Consider the following 21,927-nt stretch of genomic DNA (forward strand, 5'->3'; position numbering starts at 1 on the left):
ATAGGGATTGTGTTGTACCTTCTGAACTGTTGTCCAATTCTGGCCTCATTTATTTAACCTTTTTTAGGCATCCAATTAAGACAAATGTCTCTTTTTCAAAGGAGCCCTACATGAAAATAATCAGCAGCAAGTACACAATAAAAGTTCTGAGTTATATTTATACACATTGTACAAAACATTAAGAGGACCTACCTAATATTTAGTTGCACCCCCCCACCCCACCCCACCCCTTTTGCCTTCAGAACAGCCTCAATTTGTCGGGGCAAGGACTCTACAAGGTATCAAAAGCGTTCCACAGGGATGCTGGTCCATGTTGACTCCTTTGGGTGGTGGACCATTCTTGATCCACATGGGAAACTGTTGAATGGGAAAAACCCAGCAGCATTGCAGTTCTTGACACAATCAAACCGGTGCGCCTGGCACCTACTAACATATCCCATTCAAAGGCACTTAAATATTTTGTCTTGCCCGTTCATCCTCTGAATGGCACACAGTCCATGTCTCAAGGTTAGAAAATCATTCTTTAACATGTCTCCTCCACTTCATCTACACTGACTGAAGTGGACTTTGAAGGTGACATCAATAAGGGATCTTAGCTTTCTCCTGGATTCAGTTGGTCAGTCCATGTCAGGGAAAGAGAATGTGTTCCTTATGTTTTGTGTTAAGAGTTGAAAATGGCCATAGTCACATGTCAACTTCCATTAATCAGTTCTTTCTCAAGCACTTTTTTCTTTCTCTTTCCCACAATTTGACCACACTAAGCAATACATCTGGACAGATCTTTTTCCTTTTGTCGACTTGCCCTGAATCGACCAAGAATGAAGGTGATAGATGTTTCTGCTCTGGGGCGATCCTGTGAATATATCTGGTGCAATCTGCCTGGGAATGTCATTGAGAGTCTGCAAGGCTGCGTCCAACATGGCACCCCATTCCCTACATAGTGCACTATTTTTGATCAGGCCCCATAGGTATCTGGTCAAAGTAGTGTACTATATAGGGTGCCATTTGGGACACAGTGGAGGGAAAATCACTGTTCCCCTCTGAAAACTCTCCGGTCCCCATCCCATCCAACTGACAGTGATGAAGAACATCATATTAAGCCACTGAACAAGCAAAGCAATCGCTTCTATTTTTAATTTGTTGTATCATTCTATTAATTTAAATGGAGGTAGTGGTGTGATGGGTGTGCCATTTGTCATGTAGTACATGATCACCTTTGAGTTGATGCCAAATGACAAAGGATGAAGCAGGGCTGAATTAAAAAGAACATCCACCATTCTGTCAATCAGTACTGCCTATCACATTGAGGACACGACACAGTATCTGGGTGAAGAGGAAAGAAGGCAGAGAGGATAATCAGGGATTAGGGACTGTAGCAGAATAACACATGTAACAGTCAAGTTGGGGCTAAATCAGAGCAGGAAAACTATCAGGTAACCGAGACGGTATTGATGGAAAATTATAGTCAAGCTCAGAACTACAGACATTCGTGATTCATAGCATAGCTGTGTTATTATTATTTAACATGTTCTACTCAGAATTTTATGATTTTGCCACCGTAAAAGCTGACCTGGAAAATCACTGACAATATCACCCATTGAAATAAATAGCAGATGTCCAGATATAAACGGACACATGGAAAATCATTTTATAAATGGTATGACCTAGTGCCGCTCAGCTTAAAAATCCTTTAATAACATGAACAGTGGAGCAGCAAAAAAAGGGAAGAGGCCAAATGAGCAGGCTCTGGTTTGTGTCTCTAATTCTCCAGAACTCATTAGTCTGATGGGTGTTCACTGAAAACTGGAGACTGGATGGAGCTGTGTGCATGTGACAATGTCAGCCCACTATCAAAACATGTGCATTCTAATTATATGTTCATGTGCATTCCAATCCTATGCTCAGTAGCTCCAATAGATGCTTCAGAAGACCTAATTGTTGTTATGAGGTGGTTATAACGGTTGCTTGAGTGATCCCATTGTTGAAATGCGTTGATCAATAGGTTAGTGCACCACATTGATTTTGTGGCTTTCTGCACAGATCATTTTGCTGTATGTTAAGAGATCCGTAAGTGTGGTGTTAATTTTCACAATGCATAACAATCCAACCACTGAAACAGACTTTTCCTCTCCTGTTTTATTGAATCGCTTTGATGTTTTCCAATTAGGTGAGGTGGATATGGCCTCAGTCCTCAGACCAGAGCAGAAACTACCTGTGAGGGAAGGATATTCGTCAATCGCTCAACAAAGGCGGACAAGGGCAAGGTGGGCTCATACAAATTACAGACCCTATAGCCTCTCCATTGATGGCCAGTTAGAAGTATTATTATTGAGTCATTTCCCAGAGGCAAAGGTTTCTAAGCTGAAGCAGGCGTAATTGATTCTCTTTGTAGCCAATTTTTTTTATTTATGATGCATGCATGTTTCCGAAAGAAGGGGAAGTGAACCCTGGCTGAATCAATTTCCCCATACATCATCAGTGAGGTGTGCGAATGGACAGTCTCATTGCCATTAATATATTCTACTTCAGTAGTGGACTAGCTAGCTAGTGAGGGAATGCATAGTATCATTTCAAAACGTTATGTATCAATATTTAGAAATGTTGGTGAATTAGATTTAGTTATTTAAAGAACTTATGAAAGAGATTAGTGTATTTGTTTTACTATCTAACCATGGCATGGGGTTGTTCAATGACAGACATGTATTTGTATGAAATCTATCACTGGAAAGTACATTCAATTAATAATACATGATATTACTCTCTTTTAATGTCCATTCAAAGGACTATCTTACCGGTGAGTGTAACAATTCAAGGAAGCAAGTTCAAGGAGTGAGTGTTTTAATAAATAAACGTAACATAATCCAAAACACGTGCAACGCACAGGCAAGACACAGGAACAGAAACAATAACGCCTGGGGAAGGAACCAAAGGGAGTGACATATATAGGGAAGGTAATCAGGGAGATGATGGAATCCAGGTGAATCTGATGATGCGCAGTTGCGCGTAATGACGGAGACAGATGTGCGCCATAACGAGCAGCCTGGTGACCTAGAGGCCGGAGAAGGAGCACATGTGACAGTGAGTGGCAGAACTGGGGTATGTCTATCATGTTGTCGTGGTGATAACCTGCAAGAGCGGACGGCCCTAGTGTAGTCAGACACCACTAAACATTCATCTGTTGTCAATACGACTGTCTGTCAGTCATGCTGTCTCTCTGTCTTTCTGCCTCTCTGTTCTGCTTTAAGATGCTAGAAGTCTCACCTAAACACATGTACCACACAAACACATCCAATGTAAAGTATAATGCCTGGTAAGATGCACTACATGGCCAAAAGTATGTGGACACGTGCTTGTCGAACATCTCATTCCATTATCATAGGCATTAATATGGAGTTGGTGTCCCCTTTGCTAGTATAACAACCTCCACTCTTCTGGGATGGCTTCCCACTAGACGTTAGAACTAGAGGTCGACCGATTATGATTTTTCAACGCCGATACCGATACCATTTATTGGAGGGCCAAAAAAAGCCGATACCGATTAATCGGTCAATTTTTATATATATATATATATTTGTAATAATGACAATTACAACAATACCGAATGAACAATGAACACTTTATTTTAACTTAATATGATACAAAAATAAAATCAATTTAGTCTCAAGTAAATAATGAACCATGTTCAATTTGGTTTAAATAATGCAAAAACACAGTGTTGGAGAAGAAAGTAAAAGTGCAATATGTGCCATGTAGAAAAGCTAATGTTTAAGTTCCTTTCCCAGAAAATGAGAACACATGACAGCTGGTGGTTCCCTTTAACATGTGTCTTCAATTTTCCCAGTTAAGAAGTTTTAGGTTGTAGTTATTATTGGACTATTTCTCTCTATTGGATGTTCTTATAGGCACTATAGTATTGCCAGCCTAATCTCGGGAGTTGATAGGCTTGAAGTCATAAACAGAGCTGTGCTGCTGGCAAATGGAGGTAAGTGCGGTTTCAATGAATGCTTATGAGCCTGCTGCTGCCTACCAGTCACTCAGTCAGACTGCTCTATCAAATATCAAATCATAGGCTTAATTATAATGTAATAAACACACAGAAATATGAGCCTTAGGTCATTAATATGGTCAAATCCGGAAACTATAATTTCGAAAAAAACAAAACGTTTATTCTTTCAGTGAAATACATAACCGTTCCGTATTTTATCGAATGGGTGGCAACCCTAAGTCTAAATATTGCACAACCTTCAATGTTACGTCATAATTATGTAAAATTCTTGCAAATTCATTACTGTCTTTGTTAGGAAGAAATGGTCTTCACACAGTTCGCAACGAGCCAGGCGACCCAAACTGCCGCATATACTTTGTCTCTGCTTACACTTAACGCAAGAGAAGTGACACAATTTCAGGCACCACATTGATTATATGCAACGCAGGACAAGCTAGTTAAACTAGTCATATCATCAACCATGTGTAGTTAACTGGTGATTATGTTAAGATTGATTGTTTTTTATAAGTTAAGTTTAATGCTAGCTAGCAACTCCAGAGTCCTATGGTGGCGACCTTTACATTACTCCAGAATGCGCTTGGCGTAGCGCATGGTGATCTTAGGCTTGTCTGCGGCTGCTCGGCCATGGAAATCTATTTCATGAAGCTCCAGACGAACAGTTCTTGTGCTGACGTTGCTTCCAGAGGCAGTTTGGAATGCAGTAATGTGAATGTTGCAATCGAGGACAGACGATGTATATGCACAATGCGTTTCAGCCGGGGCAGCTCTAGGAGGGCAGAAATTTGATGAACTGACTTGTTGGAAAGGTGGAATCATATGACTGTACAACATTACATGTCACTGAGCTCTTCAGTACAGCCTATTCTATTGCCATATTTTATCTATGGAGATTGCATGACTGTGTGCTTGGTTTTATACACCTGCCGACAACGGATGTGGCTGAAATAGCCGAATCCATTAATTTGAAGGGGTGTCCATATACTTTTGTATGGGTGTACTTCTCTTATTATATAACATATGGGAGCCATGCCTTAAATGGACGGCAGAATTAAAGATTAAAGACTGTGAGCACAGTCTTTAAATGAGGGGAAAGCCTTTTCCATTTACTTTAACATAAGCATTATACAAGAACACAGGAGAAGGAACAGTGTGTTATGTATGTGGAGCCTTTTAAACAGGGAGCCAATTAATCCAGCTTCTCGCTCCAACCAGCTCCCGGTATGGTGTCTCCCAGCGTGGGTGAAGGCAGCAGCAGCGAGAGGCAGGACCCCTGGAGGAGCGGGCGGAGAGCTGAACGGATTAGCATCTCCAGGAGCAGCAGGTGGGTTCTTCTCCTCTGAACACTTCTCCTCAGCTGAGAGGAGAGCAGACTCACGCTGGGGCAATTCCAGTTAATGTATTACTTTAGTTGAACGTTACTGTTATGAGTGCTAATTTAACATGGGGAACAGTGTTAACCCTGTATTAGGGACAGTTCGAAATGTACTTCTAAAGGTAAGATACATAGCCAATTGGCTCTATAAAATCCACGACGCATGCTGAAACAATCATTTTCAACATTTTCCCCCAAAAACCTTCCCAGTTAAATGTTGCCTACAAAGTAGGCCTACCTGGCAAAATGATGATTTGCATCAATCGAGTGCACATTTCTTTTGCATACACTGTCATCATATGTGCAGTACAGAAACACCGGTAGCCTAACACAAATGCACTGTGACTAAAACTCGGCTAGGACATGCTTTTTATAGTGGATTAGGGGGGTACCCTGACAGGGAATCTAATCATAGTAATTCCAAAACCATTATAGTGTCACAATCCTTGATTTATATGAGGAGGATTGTGTTATAGTTAACAAAAGGTTGCTGGTTTAAACCCCTGAGCTGACTAGTTGAAAAATCTCAGTGCCCTTGAGCAAGGCGTTTAACTCTAATTGCTTTGGATAAAATGTACCATTTAATGATACAATTCCTACCCTATTGGTACATAGGGTATAGGGTGTTTGCCTTTCACGCTAGTGACCCGGTTTCACTTCCTTGTCCTGCCGTTTGCTACACTGGTGTCAGAAGTGGGATGGTGGCCGTGCGGCAATCGGAATGCGGACGTGCTATGTGGCTGAGTAATCAAAGCACAGGGATGTGCCTTCAAGCACAGTGGGGAGCATTGTAGAAAACCTTGCTATAAGAGCCACTTTACAATTCCCAGCAAGTGGGTTAGCACAATGCGTTAAATGTGTTTATTTTTCACACCAGCGACCCGAGTGGTATTCCCTGCCCCTCCGTTCGCTACAATACCAAAAGGCTAAAATCTCACACTGAGGATGTTAGGTGTTGTACAAAGGTTTTTTAGATTTATTACAAGGAGTACATCTTTTATTAAATTTTTTATGATGTCATTTTTTTGTTCTGGCTCACCTCACTTAAAAAAACACATGTTATCCAGTTAATTACATTGGTATGGCATCAGGGGCAATAAAATTATCCTACCTGAACTAGTGTAAACTTTTCCACTCGGGGCCCCTTTCCAGCATTGGGGAACATCCCGTGACCCCCCACACCCCTCTCTACAAGCGCTGTTCAAGACATAAACTCTTCACACCCCTCTTGTTGGTGGGGAGAAATTCAGGTTTAAAGTACATTTTTATGCACTTCTAAACATTTTGCCATGTCTAATTCAAGTGATAATTGAGTGACCAAAAAAAATTACAACAATATCTATGAACTGATGATAATTTAGAAATTGTACCTTGTGTCTTCAACTATTACAACTTTTAAGAATAAGTTTAAAGCTGGACTGAGTTGATATCCACGCTTATAAATACAGGGTTGCTACAGTTATTGCTATTTTGGGTGCTAATCATTCGTTTTGACTTAATTTTATGAGGGGGAGGGTGTACAATTTGTGGAGTGTCATGTGGAAATAATTGTAACGTTGGGGAGGGAGGTGCATATATTTATTTTTGACACCTCCAGTTGGACCAATGCTCATGTACCTTTTGACTGAGGCTGTCCTAACATGGACACTGTAATCCAGGCTGGGAGTCCTCCTCCACTCCTCCTTCTGGTCGTAAGACTGAGAGCGATTCAAATTGTGTCAGGTTTAATGGCTTCTGTGAAGGACAGGCCATTTCCCCTGTAATCAAAGAGGCCAACAAACTCTGAAAGGGTGAAATTGGCCCACAGAGAAGTAATGGACTCCATCTCAAAGGAAGAGACACAGGAAAAAGGAAAACCTGCTCAGTGAGAATGCCAAGAAATATTTATCAAACTGCAGTGAGAGCTCTGCGCGCGTGTGTGTGTGTGTGAGTTTAACCAACTCTGCCAGCTGGGTAATCCAGTAATTTCTATCAGTTCCTGTTTGGTCAATTTTATACTAAAAAAAGGTGGCCCAGGGCACATCTAATCTAATATTATTTGTCAAATGCTTCGTAAAACAGGTGTAGACAAACAGTGAATTGCTTACATATAGGTATTTTTCGAACAATGCAGAATTAAAGATAAAAAATGTAAATAGACAGTGACAACAGCAATACACAGGGTATAAGGAATAACAATGACGATTAAAAATAACATGGCTATACACAGAGAGTAACAGTACCAAGCTGATGTGCGTGTGGGTATGAGGCAATCGAGGTAGCTATGCACAGTTCCTACAGAAAGTATTCACACCCCTTTCCACAATGGGTTGTGTTACAGCTTGAATGTATTACACACAATATCCCATCATTTCAAAGTGGAATTTTGTTTTTAGAAATATTTATAAATTAATGAAAAATGAAAAGCCGACATGCCTTTTGTCAATAGTTATTAAAATATTTTGTTATTTGATTTGATTTATTTTTTATTTCACCTTTATTTAGTTGAAAACAAGTTCTAATTTACAACTGCGACCTGGCCAAGATAAAGCAAGGCAGGGCGACAAACACAGAGTTACACATGGAATAAACAAACATACAGTCAATAACAAAATATATATATATATATATATATATATATATATATATATATATACACACACATACACACACAGTGTGCGGAAATGAGGTAAGATAAGGGAGGTAAGGCAATAAATAAGCCATAGTGGCAAAATAATTACAATTTATTAATTAAACACTGGAGTGACAGATGTGCAGAAGATGAATGTGCAAGTAGAGATACTGGGGTGCCAAATAAATAAATAAAAGTACGGGGATGAGGTAGCTGGATGGCTATTTACAGATGGGCAATGTACAGGTGCAGTGATCTGTGAGCTGCTCTGACAGCTGGTGCTTAAAGTTAGTGAGGGAGATATGGGTCTCCAGCTTCAGTGATTTTTGCAATTTGTTCCAGTCATTGGCAGCAGAGAACTGGAAGGAAAGGCAGCCAAAGTAGGAATTGGCTTTGGGGGTGACCAGTGAAATATACCTGCTGGAGCGCATGCTACGGGTGGGTGCTGCTATGGTGACTAGTGAGCTGAGATAAGGTGGGGTTTTACCTAGCAAAGACTTATAGATGACCTGAAGCCAGAGGGTTTGGCAACGAATATGAAGCGAGTGCCAGCCAACGAGAGCATATAGGTCGCAGTGGTGGGTAGTATATGGGGCTTTGGTGACAAAACGGATGGCACTGTGATAGACTGCATCCAATTTGCTGAGTAGAGTGTTGGAGGCTATTTTGTAAATGACATTGCAGAAGTCAAGGATTGGTAGGATAGTCAGTTTTACGAGGGTATGTTTGGCAACATGAGTGAAGGATGCTTTGTTGAGAAATAGGAAGCCGATTTTAGATTTAATTTTGGATTGGAGATGCTTAATGTGAGTCTTGAAGTAGAGTTTACAGTCTAACCAGACACCTAGGTATTTGTAGTTGCCCACTGTTACGAATCCCTTTTGGCCCGACAGTCTAGGGGGGATGGTAATGAGACCCGTAACATAACTCGTGTAAATTATAATAGTGACAAAGTAAAAGTGTGAACGTAATAACCAGGACAACTGAAATTATCCGTCAAACTCAAGGTTTATTTGATAAACACACGGTAATGGGGGGGAGCAGGAAAAGGGGCTGAGCTGGACCCAAGGAAAGGAACAATAAGTATACAAAAAACACCCCTAAGCTAGACTAGCCTACTTTAACAACAACTAACTAACCAAAAATACAGTGGGTGGTCCGCCCAGTTCTAACTAGTGTATTTAACAAAGTTCACCTACGGGTAGTGTATGCCCATGGGCGACTTGTCTTGGTTTCCCCTTTTCCCACCAGCAATAAAATAGAAACACCATAACCAAAAACAATACTCACAGGTGATGACAAAGTGCTATGGAGGTGCTCAAACAAAAGGAGAGGTTAAGACACAGAGAGAGTGAAACATTGAGATCTACATACATGGCATTTACAGAGAGATTGAGCTCTAGAGCAAACAACTGATGGGGTTTTAAACCAAGGGAAAGGAACTGTGATAGGGTAGGAAATAGGAGGAGGTGTGTCTTCTGATTGATTGTTGACTGATTGGGGAGTGATTATTTTCACCTGTGAGGGGAGAAGGAGAGAAAAGAACACAGGATACATACACACACACACAGGATACCTGTATCCGTAACACCCACATATTCAGAACCGTCAGAACCGTCCAGAGTAGTGATGCTGGACGGGCGGGCAGGTGCAGGCAGCGATCGGTTGAAGAGCATGCATTTAGTTTTACTCACATTTAAGAACAGTTGGAGGCCATGGAAGGAGAGTTGTATGGCATTGAAGCTCGTCTGGAGGTTAGTTAACCCAGTGTCCAAAGAAGGGCCAGAAGTATACAGAATGGTGTCGTCTGCATAGAGGTGGATCAGAGAGTCACCAGCAGCAAGAGCGACATCATTGATGTATACAGAGAAAAGAGTCGGCCTGAGAATTGAACGCTGTGGCACCCCCATAGACTGCCAGAGGTCCGGAAAACAGGCCCTCCGATTTGACACACAGTTGGTGAACCAGGCGAGACAGTCATTTGAGAAACCAAGGCTGTTTAGAGCGCCAATAAGAATGTGGTGATTGACAGAGATGAGAGCCTTGGCCAGGTCGATGAATACAGCTGCACAGTATTGTCTCTTATCAATGGGGGTTATGATATCATTTAGGACCTTGAGCATGGCTGAGGTGCACCCATGAACAGCTCTGAAACCAGATTGCATAGCGTAGAAGGTACGGTGGGATTCGAAATGGTCAGGGATCTGTTTGTTAACTTGGCTTTCGAAGACCTTAGAAAGGCAGGGTAGGATAGATATAGGTCAGTAGCAGTTTGGGTCTAGAGGGTCTCCCCGTTTGAAAAGGGGCATGACCACTGCAGCTTTCCAATCGTTGGGGATCTCAGACGGTACGAAAGAGATGTTGAAAAGGCTAGAAATAGGGGTTGTAACAATTTTGGCTGATCATTTTAGAAAGAGAGGGTCGGGATTGTCTAGCCCTGCTGATTTGTAGGGGTCCAGATTTTGCAGCTCTTTCAGAACATCAGCTATCTGGTGGAGAAATGGGGGAGGCTGGGCAAGTTGCTGTGGGGTGCAGGACTGTTGACCGGGTAGGGTTGGCCAAGTGGAAAGCATGGCCATCCGTTGAAAAATGCTTATTGAAATTCTCAATTATTGTGGACATATCGGTGGTGACAGTGTTTCCTAGCCTCAGTGCAGTGGGCAGCTGGGAGGAGGTGCTCTTATTCTCCATGGACTTTACAGTGTCCCAGAAAATTTTGTAGTTTGTGCTGCAAGATGCAAATTTCTTTGAAAAAGCTAGCCTTTGCTTTCCTAACTGCCCTGAAAAGTTGCATTATGCGGGGGCTATTTGATGCTAATGCCGTACACCACAGGATGTTTCTGTGCCTGTCAAGGGCAGTCAAGTCTGGAGTGAACCACGGGCTATATCTATTCCTTGGGGTGGTCATTTGACCGCAGACCCATTACGAACGCAAGCAATGAGGCAGTGATCGCTGAGATCATGGTTGAAGACAGCAGATGTGTATTTTGAGGGCATGTTGGTCAGGATGATATCTATGAGGGTGCCTGTGTTTACAGATTTGGGGTTGTACCTGGTAGGTTCATTGATAATTTGTGTGAGATTGAGGGCATCAAGCTTAGATTGTAGGATGGCCGGGGTGTTAACCTTTCTGATCTCCCCATCCCGGATCCGGGATCGTGAATACAGACTCAAGCTCATTACCATAACGCAACGTTAACTATTCATGAAAATCGCAAATGAAATGAAATAAATATGCTAGCTCTCAAGCTTAGCCTTTTGTTAACAACACTGTCATCTCAGATTTTCAAAATATGCTTCTCAACCATTGCAAAACAAGCATTTGTGTAACAGTATTGATGGCTAACGTAGCATTTAGCATTAGCATTCAGCTGGCAACATTTACACAAAAAAACAGAAAAGCATTCAAATAAAATCATTTACCTTTGAAGAACTTCAGATGTTTTCAATGAGGAGACTCTCAGATAGCAAATGTTCAGTTTTTCCTGAAAGATTATTTGTTTAGGACAAATCGCTCCGTTTTCTGCGTCACGTTTAGCTATGAAAAAACCCCTGTATCCAGGATTGTGTAAATCTATCAGCAAGCTCATTAGCATAACACAACGTTAACTATTTATGAAAATCGCAAATGAAATGAAATAAATATGCCATCTCTCAAGCTTAGCCTTTTGTAAACAACACTGTCATCTCAGATTTTCAAAATATGCTTCTCAACCATAGGAAAACAATCATTTGTGTAAAAGTAGCTAGCTAGCGTTAGCATTTCGCGTTAGCATTTAGCGTTAGCATTAGCGTTAGCATCCAGCACGCAACATTAACAAAAACATAAAAGCCTTCAAATAAAATCATTTACCTGTGAAGAACTTCTGATGTTTTCAATGAGGATACTCTCAGTTAGATAGCAGATGCTCAGTTTTTCCAAAAAGATTCCTTGTGTATTAGAAATAGCTCCGTTTTATACATCACATTTGGCTACCAAAAAAAATCCCAAAATTCAGTCCTCAAAACGCGAACTTTTTTCCAAATTAACTCCATAATATCGACTGAAAACATGGCAAACGTTGTTTAGAATCAATCATCAAGGTGTTTTTCACATATCTCTTCATTGATACATCGTTCTTGGACACATGCTTTCTCCCCTGAATCAAATGGTAAAGTAGAAGCAGCTGGCAATTGCGCACCGAATTCGACGCAGGACACCAGGCGGACACTTGGAAAATGTAGTCTCTTATGGTCAATCTTCCAATGATATGCCTACAAATACGTCACAATGCTGCTAAGACCTTGGGCGAACGACAGAAAGTGTAGGCTCATTCGTTGCGCAATCACAGCCATATAAGGAGAGAATGGAAAACAGAGCTTCAGAAATTCTGCTAATTCCTGGGTGATGCATCATCTTGGTTTTGCCTGTAGAATGAGTTCTGGGGCACTTACAGACAAAATCTTTGCAGATTCTGAAACTTCAGAGTGTTTTCTTTCCAGAACTGTCAAGAATATGCATAGTCGAGCATCTTTTCGTGACAAAATATCGCGCTTAAAACGGGAACGTTTTTTATCCAAAAATGAAATAGCGCCCCTAGAGCTCTAACAGGTTAAGCATGTCCCAGTTTAAGTCACCTAACAGCACGAGCTCTGAAGATAGATGGTGGGCAATCAATTCACATATGGTCTCCAGGGCACAGCTGGGGGCAGAAGGTGGTCTATAGCAAGGTGGTCTATACTTGTTTCTAGAAAGGTGGATTTTTAAAAGTAGAAGTTCAAATTGTTTGAGTACAGACCTGGATAGTAAGACAGAACTCTGCAGGCTATCTATCTCTGCAGAAGATTGCAACTCCATCCCCTTTGGCAGTCCTATCTTGTCGGAAAATGTTATAGATAGGGATGGAAATTTCTGGGTTTTTGGTGGCTTTCCTATGCCAGGATTCAGACACAGCTAGGACATCCGGGTTGGCAGAGTGTGCTATAGCAGTGAATAAAACATACTTAGGATCCCCATTAGCCTATAGGCTATTTAATGTGGTCTCAATCAATAGGCTATGAAGAGCATGTACGAAGCAGCACAGAGCAAAGTTGTATTTCTAACACATCTGCTGGGATAGTGTAATAAAACTAGGCTGCATTACACACTGCAAAGGATATTCCAACCCTGAGCCCTGGCCTGCTCTGATCTTGCTGATCAAAAACGTTGTGCTGCTTATCCAATGGGGTCAGAGGTTTCTTCCAAATATAATTTTTTGATTAGACCTAGTTTAAAAAAACGTGCGGACTAGCCTATGTTCTGTTCAGTTTGAGAAGGAGAGTGTGAGGATGAGAAGGAGAAGGAGGACCCGAGGTCAAATTTGATAGCTTGCTACTACTACATTTGATTGTATTAAAAACAATATGTTTCTTGCTATTTATCAGAGTTATTGACCTTACAATAAGCCAGATTCGAGTTACTTACATTGTGGTGCTGACACTTGAAGCAGCAGCCACGGCACAATCAATCAGAAATGGACAGCTCATGGTGCTAAAGGTATGCAAATTCAAGTAGGCATAATTCATTTTAACAATGTTTACTTTACTAACAACAAGAGGGCTTTGTGTTGGGTCTTATTTGTTCCTATTTAAGAAATAAGAGGTAGGCATCCCTGTTTGAAAGATGAAATTAGGCTATAGGCTGCTATGTCTGTAAATGTGTCTGTCATTTACTCCACCCACCATGCACTCTTTAAATAGCCTACCTCAATTTCAGTGAAGGGATATTCATTTTAAGTTCAAACCAAGACTCGAATTGAGGGGGTATGAGAGGGTATGCCATAGGCTTACCTTTAATTGAAGAAAATTGAAAAAGCTCAGGCCTACCCCTGGTTAGTTTAAGATTATGAGGGAAATAAAATGGATCCAATTATATTAAGTGATCTCCACTGAGTATACAAAACATATCCTCTACTGGATCAGTGTCCCAAAATCGGGACAGTTGCTGCTCAATGTGCAATATTTGACTGGAATGGCAGCCAACTTTCCCGGCCATAGACATGTCTTATATCTTCAAAAAGCTTAAATGATTGTTAATGTAACTGCACTGTCCAATTTACAGTAGCTATTACAGCTAAAAAAATACCATGCTATTGTTTGAGGATAGTGCACGACAACAAAACACTTTTATCAAGGAAACTGGTTTGATGTATTCCCCTCTGACGGTAAATAAAGTTCTTACATTCAGTAATCTTGCTCTGATTTGTCATCCTGAGGGTCCCAGAGATAAAATGTAGTGTATTTTTGTTTGATAAAATAAATGCTTATATCCTAACACGATCCATGTTGTATACAGCATTTCACATTAATTCTGACTCTTTTAACTTGCAACAAAACAATTTATGAAATTGAATCGGCTAAACCTTGTCTCACCCAGTCAAGTTCAGTTTCTGTGCAATCCTCAGCTTACTATAGAAGGTAACCAAACTTTGTTTCATCATTCTATATTATGTATTGGCTACACAACACGTCAATTTGCCCATGAAGGTCAGCCATCATTACACACCAATGAGACAGGCGGTGTTCACTTGATTGACAGTGTCTTGGTCCAATGACCACCTATCGTTTTGAAACATAGCCCAGCTCATTGGCTATCTAGCTAGTTTTCTATGAGTATGTGATTGCCCTTTGTAGGACAAATGGCTGTTATGCCAGACCTCTGTGTAACACGATTCATTCTCAATTGAAAATCAACAGGACACAGGGACGTTTATGTTATGCAGCGGTTCGCTTTCTTCTACAAACTTTTCAAAACATTCAAAAAGTACAACATGGCTACTAAGAGTGGATAGACTAAAGTCCAAGCATAGAAATGTGGATGAGATTATTGCAGAAATTGACCGGGAGAGTCAGTAAGTAAAAAAACATTTTTGATTTTCATGCTAATGCAATTGCATGTGTTACAGTATGTTGGCTATGACATGTTGTGGCTGTGGTTTTTGAGTGTCTTATTGCCTATTGGTCCACTTATTTCATTGTAGTGATTGTGTTCCCCATACTCTATATAATATGTTTATAGATATATTGTAACGTAGACGCTGGGAGTCGAGAAGCAGGTGGTAAGTTTAATATAAGAAGAAACATGGAACAATAAAATGTAGGAGTAGCGTCTAGACATGAACAACATAAATGATACTGCCTGGGGTAGGAACCTAAGGAATGTGCCAGATAAAGGGGAGGTAATGAGTGAGGTAATGAAGTCCAGGTGTGCTTAATGATGAAGCGCAGCTGCACGTAATGATGGTTCCCAGGACCGGTGGTTAGTAATCCGCCGATGTTTTACTAACCTCGCTCTCTGTATACCATTTCATTTTTGTATGTTCTCTATAGTTATGTACTTGAAAATGTATCAATTGACTCATTCGGCCTCTTGGGTACTTTTGGGCTCGTGAGGGAAACCTGGACTACTTCAGACAAACTATTATGTAGCTCTCTCATTCTTGAATGTATCAGTCTGAAACTTTGCACACACTGTTCCCCTCTTGCCGACAACATCTCAATTATCACCAGCTTCCTATCTCAATGTATGACCTTTCTTTTGCATTTCAAAGATGATGCAATAAAAATAGAACTAGAAAATGCCTGTTTTTGTTATCTTTTAAAATATTTTTACCAGATCTATTGTGTTATATTATCCTACATTAATTTCATATCTCCACAAACTTCAAAGTATTTCCTTTCAAGTAGTATCAAGAAAATGCATATACTTGCTTCAGGTCCTGAGCTACAGTTATATTTGGTTATGTCATTTTAGGCAGAAATTGAGATGAAGGGTCGTATCCTCAAATTAATCAATTGCATTGCATGGAGTCTAGATGTACTGACCATCAGCACATTGTAGCTTGCCTATTTGTCTGAGTACTTGAGATATGAGTTACTGTAGCTAACACAAAGGCTCTACTGCCATGTCGTAATTAGCTTATAATATAACATTTGGCTTGTTTCTGATTCTACGTATTCAGTATTAAATCTAGATTACAACCCTGGTTTGATCCTGCTTACCTCTTTATTTCTCCTTATAACACCATGAGGTTGGGAGTCCAGAATTAAAATAGACTGTCCATATGAAATAGTAATACACATGCCCAGTATACCTTGTGTATTAATGGTCTCTCCTCTGGAAAACCAGGATGTATTTATTTTTTAAATGCTTCCACAGTGGCAAAGTGCTTTGCTGACAACTGAACAAAAAAAGTCCATAGAGGCCTTGGGAATTCAGTGTGATCTACTGTTTTTTTTTACTTTACTTGCTCCCTCCCTCACTGTTCTTTGTTAAATATTTGATGGTGGTTGAGCCAGTGATTATGTATTTTTTATTTTTTTGACACACAGGCATTTACTATAACCTTTCATTGTCTCCTGCTGGAGAACTAGAGTATATTAATGTCTCCTCTCGCATCTGACAGCTGTGGGACTCTGCAAAGATTCTGCAACAAAAATAGCAGCATCCTGTGCTATTCTCTCAAAAAAATAGCCAAGGGGGCTAACTTCATTCTTCTGTAGTTTGGGACAGGTGTCAGACCATTTATTGATGGCCCACAATCCTGTCGTTTTCAATATGATTTTAGGATCATATTTAAAGAAATTCAAGAGAATAATCCTTGACATTTTAATTTAGGAGCATCTGTTTGAACTACTTTTGAGTATGTTGCAGTATCAAAGCTGTAGCCTGGAAAAATCCAGTCTGTTTTTACTAACATTCCATTCCTTCCCAATCCTTGTCATGCCGAGGAATGTTTGGCAATGACACAGAGTACAAGGAGTAGAGCGTAAGCACAAAACAGGTTCTAAATTTCAAGCTTTAAAGCTGCAGACTGAGCATAAATCAGAATTGGCATCCTTTCATTAACGGACACATTACATAGATGGTGTTATGGGGTTGTCACGACTTCCGCTGAAGTCGGTTCCTCTCCTTGTTCGGGCGGAGTTCGGCTGTCGACGTCACCGGTCTTCTAGCCATCACCAATCCACCTTTCATTTTCCATTTGTTTTGCCTTGTTTTCCTACACACCTGGTTTACATTCCCTCATTATTTGACATGGATATAACCTTCTGTTCCCCCCATGTCTGTGTGTGGAATTGTTTGTTGTAAGTGTTTTGTACATTTCTGACTGGTTGGCGAAGGGTTGTTTCAACCCGTATTTTGTTGTTCTGGGTGCCGTTTGTTTTTGCATCATTAAAGTGCTCCGGCTGTTACCCATTTCTGCTCTCCTGCACCTGACTTCCCTGCACCGCTTACAGAATTCCACACCCGAATATGGAGTCAGCAGAAGCAGGTGCCCCTGGTATAGGGGTTGAGGAGTGCGTCCGGGAGCACGCAGCAATGCTCCATGATCTCGGCGCCGCCATGGACTGCGTCGTTCAAACCATGGACTGCTGGGAGTGACAGGGAGTTCCTCCAGCGCCTCCGCCAGCACAACCCGGGTCCCCAATACTCGCCCCCCTGCACCCGGTCCCAGTGGGATTTGTCTCGCCCTTCCCCGGGAGTACGATGGGACAGCTGCCCGCTGCCAGGGTTTCCTGTTGCAGCTGGATCTCTACCTGGCACCCGCCACCCGGCTACCCGGCAACTGTTAACCCCTCTTCCATGTGTATCTCCTCAGTCCGGTGGTGGTTGGTCCGCTCCAGGAGTCTGAGGTGTGGGAGGTTCCTCCGCCTCCTCTGGACATCGAGGGGGCCCCGGCGTACTCAGTCTGTTCCATCCTGGATTCAAGACGTCAGGCGGGGGGCCTTCAGTACCTCGTGGAGTGGGAGGGGTATGGTCCGGAGGAGAGGTGCTGGGTTCCGGTGACGGACATGTTGGACTCTGTGGGAGTTCCACTGTTTCCGTCCGGATTGTACGGCGCCTCGCCCTCCGGGTCGTCCACAAGGCCGGTGTCAGCGAGCTGCTGGAGCCGCACGTCAAGGGGTGGGTACTGTCACGACTTCGAAGTCGGCTCCCCTTCTTGTTTGTGCGGCGTTCGGCAGTCGACGTCACTGGCCTTCTAGCCATCGCCTCTCCATTTTCCATTGTTCCATTTGTTTTGTCTTGTTCCCCGCACATGTGGTTTACATTCCCTAATCAACTGCATATATATTCCTCTGTTCCCCCCATGTCTTTTTGTGGGATTGTTTTGTTACGTGTTTTGTATTGTCGCGCCTAGCTGGTTTTTCCCCCGGGTACTATGTGTCAACCCGGAGTATGTTTAATTGTTAAACATTTTTGTTTATTTGTGACTTTGTCTTGCTTTGCACTTTTGCCTTTGGCTGGAGGTTTGTTGGACACTGTTGTGTCTGTCTGTTGTTTGCTTCTGCCGAAAAAAAGTGTGCGCCTGATCACAACTCTCTGCTCTCCTGCACCTGACTTCAACACCAGTAGCGCATACGCTGACATTTAGTCATATCTCAGTTTACTCATTTATGGGGCGGCCTACTCCTAAAGATTTGTCCGGGATGCTAAACCAGACAAAATAAAGCATGCCTATCTATATAATAAATATGAATTGGGTGGGTTGAGATTATTAAATATAAGAGCAATAAACCTCTCTGTCACGTCCTGACCTTAGTTCCTTTTTTATGTCTCCGTTTTAGTTTGGTCAGGGCGTGAGTTGGGGTGGGCATTGTATGTTTTGTAGTCTAGGTTTTGTATTGCTATGTGTTTGGCCTGGTATGGTTCCCAATCAGAGGCAGCTGGCAATCGTTGTCTCTGATTGAGAACCATACTTAGGCAGCCTGTTTTCCCACTATGGGTGTGGGTAGTTGTTTTCTGTTTTGTGTGAGTACCTGACAGAACTGTTGCGTTTTGTTCCACTTTTGTTTTAGTGTTCAGGTTATAATAAACATCATGAACAAGTACCACGCTGCGCTTTAGTCTACTCCTTCTTCCTCACACGAACAGCGTTACACTCTCTCTAAAAGCTTCACTTATTCAAAAGTTTTACTTGAACCCTAAATGGCTCTCAAGTAGATTATGAAGAAAAGAAAATCCGTTGTTTAAAAATGGCCTTGTTGCCTTTGTGCAGATTGCCATGTCTCATTTTCGATTAATTGAAAATGATACTTTATTCAAAGTATTTCTCCTTTTCAAACAAGCATTGCAGAGCTGGCTACAATTTCAATTTCACCCCCCTGAAAATATAGAACAAATATTTTCAACAAATATGATTGCTGAACTCAAATGTGCTGGTTTGTAAAATACCTGTATTTATGGGAAAGATGTTTGAAAAGGGTATTTTGTAAATTGGAATGGTAGAGTTATGTCCTTCATGGGGTTATCAGCATTACCCCAAAAATGGAGGAGGCAGGTGGCAGTGGGAGGAGGAGGAAACTGGTCTGTCATCCCAATATAAAAGATCATAAGTTGCGGAGGAATAAAAATATCAAAAAAAGAAAACCAGTTTCATTTGAGGACCAGGATGTTGACAACTGTGCCATACAGATTGCAAAATAGTTGTGAAGAGATTTTTGATGTACTGATTCCACGGTAGAGGGTGTATGAGTTGATATATAAAACAAAGCAAGATTCAAGACTTCGTGCTTTAGCAAAATGCATAGCATTGATTTAAAATTGACCCTAGAAAAAGTACTGTTAAGAGATTTGGAGAGACCGGGTCAGTCAATAACTAATATACTGATACTCTTAGTAAAAGTATTTATCTTCAACTCGCAATCTGTGGATTCTATTTGATTAGATAGATTGAAATTGTACGTTAAACATCACAGCATAGTTGAAAGATATATAGGTGTATGTTGCGTATAAATCCTGTCATGGAAATAAACATTCTGATGAGAAGTAACTTACAAACATATGATGAATATAAAACATCTTACCTATGTTACCAACTAATTCTGATTAGTCTCCAACATTCCCCTCTCAGGGACATTGTCCCTTCTAAAGAATCAGAATATTAATTACATACTCAATATTTAAAAGGAAATTCAAATTCAAATCCCCTCAATGTCAAATACCTTAGCTTATATGTAAGCTTTCTCCCTTCTGAAACTAAGTTTACAACCTTTATTCTACAAGACAAACTTGCACATGTTTAATAACACAGAATAATCCATTTGAGGAAATTAAAAACATAACCAATATTTAGAAATTCTCCCTAAGTTACATGAGAACCAGTATCTAAACACAGGCCTCCTCACAACATATAGGACAGACATCCCTCTAAGTCCTCATGCTCAGAAATATACACAGGAATAGAGAATAGGTTAGGGAAATCATTCATATTCCAAATCATAAGTAACAACCCAACTATTTATCCAACCAATATTTAGAATGGCATTCCTCAGTGATTCAACTTTGTCTTATCACTCAAAGTAAAAACCTCAATTTAACACACATTAATATTAGCAGATTTACATTCAGTATAATTATCCCATAATTCTACTATTAACTTTTTTAATCATGATTATATACAGATCAGTATCTCAATGCATTCTTAATCTAAATTACTACAATTTACATGGTGTAGACCTCTTCAATCAACCTGATACCACAAAAGTATAAACAATTTAATGGCACAGTTGACCAACCCCCCCTCTCAGGCACTGATTCTTCTGGCGTCTCTTTCGTTCTTCTTCAGATATCTTTACAGTTCAAAGTGGATGGCCCATGATAATGTCCCAATATCAATGTCTCATCTTTACCACTCATGTCTTGTCCATTCGTCAACCAATATACCAGCATCATAAGAAAATGTTAGAACAGATATTTCTCCATGATCACTCCAAGTGGACTCTCACAGTATGAGATAAACATGAAAGAAAAGCAGTTGATAGCTTAGATCTGAGACTGTACACCAATTTCTGGCTTGGTTCTTTTCTCTCGGTAGAAGTGGTTCGGAAAGCCTTCAATGCCTTTGTCACACTGCTTCAGCCAGATGGAGGGGGTTTTGAGGTACACACACTATTCGGTCCAATTATCTCTTCCATGCATTAAGATACCGTCTGATGTCACTTTTCATGATAACCTCGAAAGAACAGATCAGAACAACAGTTTAGTTCAGTTCATTAACTACATGATAAATTATTACTTTTACCAATTATTCTTAATACACATACCTAAACATATTTCACAGAGAATATCAAAACGTTCTATTGAAACTATTCTTTCAAATTGGTTTATACTTCCCATCTCACTGTCAACTCCATCGTAGAGCCAAGGATCAAGAAGTTAGACCTATACCCCTCGGGAATAGAACAAAACAAACACAACAATACAATACACTCAACAATACAATACACTCCTTCACATATCACTTAAGTTGTATAACTTCAATTCAAACCCCCAAAAAACTGAATCCTCCTCCATGTTTTACACACATCTCTCCATATGAGAGTAATGTAAAACAAAACAAAACAAATATATATATATATATATATAAAACCAAATTTCAACTAACCTAAAACTCCACAAAGAAAAGTGATTTAACCCCTATGGTCATAGGAAAATAGACTTAAAGCAGCATACCCTTAGTTAAAAGCAATGCCCTCTCCCTCTTCACAGTGGTCCAAATTACAAATATGGCTAAGAAACATATTTACCATTTATACAAATTATTTTGAAAGCAGTATTACAAATGACCATAAATTCATTATCCAAATGGCTTTCCAATGCGGGTGATCAAGCCACAACGGAAAGTCATCAGAAGGTCATAGGTCATACAAAACCCTCCAAAGCAGTGTTTTTCACTATATTAAACAAATTGCAAACAATAGTCAACTAGTTCCAACATTTTTGTATTTCCATGTTCCCAGAACATTCCTTTATCAAAAGAATTTGCGTGTGTAATGGAAACTCAGAAAATAAAAACTCATTAAAATCCCATGTGGTGAGTGCCCCTTTAAAATACCTTTGCACTAAAACAAACAACTTCCAGGCCCTTTTAAATGTGGTTGTTTATGGCCTCAATTTCACTCACTCTCCCCAAGAGT

At 40.6% G+C, this 21,927-nt stretch overlaps 3 long non-coding RNA genes across 4 annotated transcripts in view; 1 reads left to right on the forward strand and 2 right to left on the reverse strand.

Moving 5' to 3' along the window:
- Nucleotides 1–8,978: 8,978 nt before the first annotated feature.
- LOC149975197 (uncharacterized) lies at nt 8,979–12,568 on the reverse strand. Its single transcript, XR_016488680.1, has 3 exons — nt 11,843–12,568; nt 11,413–11,474; nt 8,979–9,507 (listed from the first exon to the last, which is right to left on the reverse strand). It is a non-coding gene; the product is annotated as an uncharacterized LOC149975197 (long non-coding RNA).
- Nucleotides 12,569–14,634: 2,066 nt separating this feature from the next.
- Nucleotides 14,635–21,927, forward strand: part of LOC149975198 (uncharacterized) — an 18,555-nt gene continuing 11,262 nt past the window's right edge. Inside the window, exon 1 of the long non-coding RNA XR_016488938.1 lies at nt 14,635–14,858. This is a non-coding gene — a long non-coding RNA (uncharacterized LOC149975198). The remainder of the gene's footprint in view (nt 14,859–21,927) is intronic.
- Nucleotides 19,022–21,927, reverse strand: part of LOC149975199 (uncharacterized) — a 40,261-nt gene continuing 37,355 nt past the window's right edge. The window contains exons 3-4 of one of the 2 annotated variants that reach the window (XR_016488937.1): nt 21,846–21,927; nt 19,022–21,172 (exon numbers count right to left, since the gene is read on the reverse strand). The exon at nt 21,846–21,927 is cut by the window's right edge and continues 7 nt beyond it. This is a non-coding gene — a long non-coding RNA (uncharacterized LOC149975199). The other variant, XR_016488936.1, reaches the window with a different exon arrangement.

This window comes from Oncorhynchus mykiss, chromosome 19 (genome assembly GCF_057628025.1).
Source record: "Oncorhynchus mykiss isolate SJ-2025 chromosome 19, ASM5762802v1, whole genome shotgun sequence".
In the NCBI taxonomy this organism is placed as follows: Eukaryota; Metazoa; Chordata; class Actinopteri; order Salmoniformes; family Salmonidae; genus Oncorhynchus; species Oncorhynchus mykiss.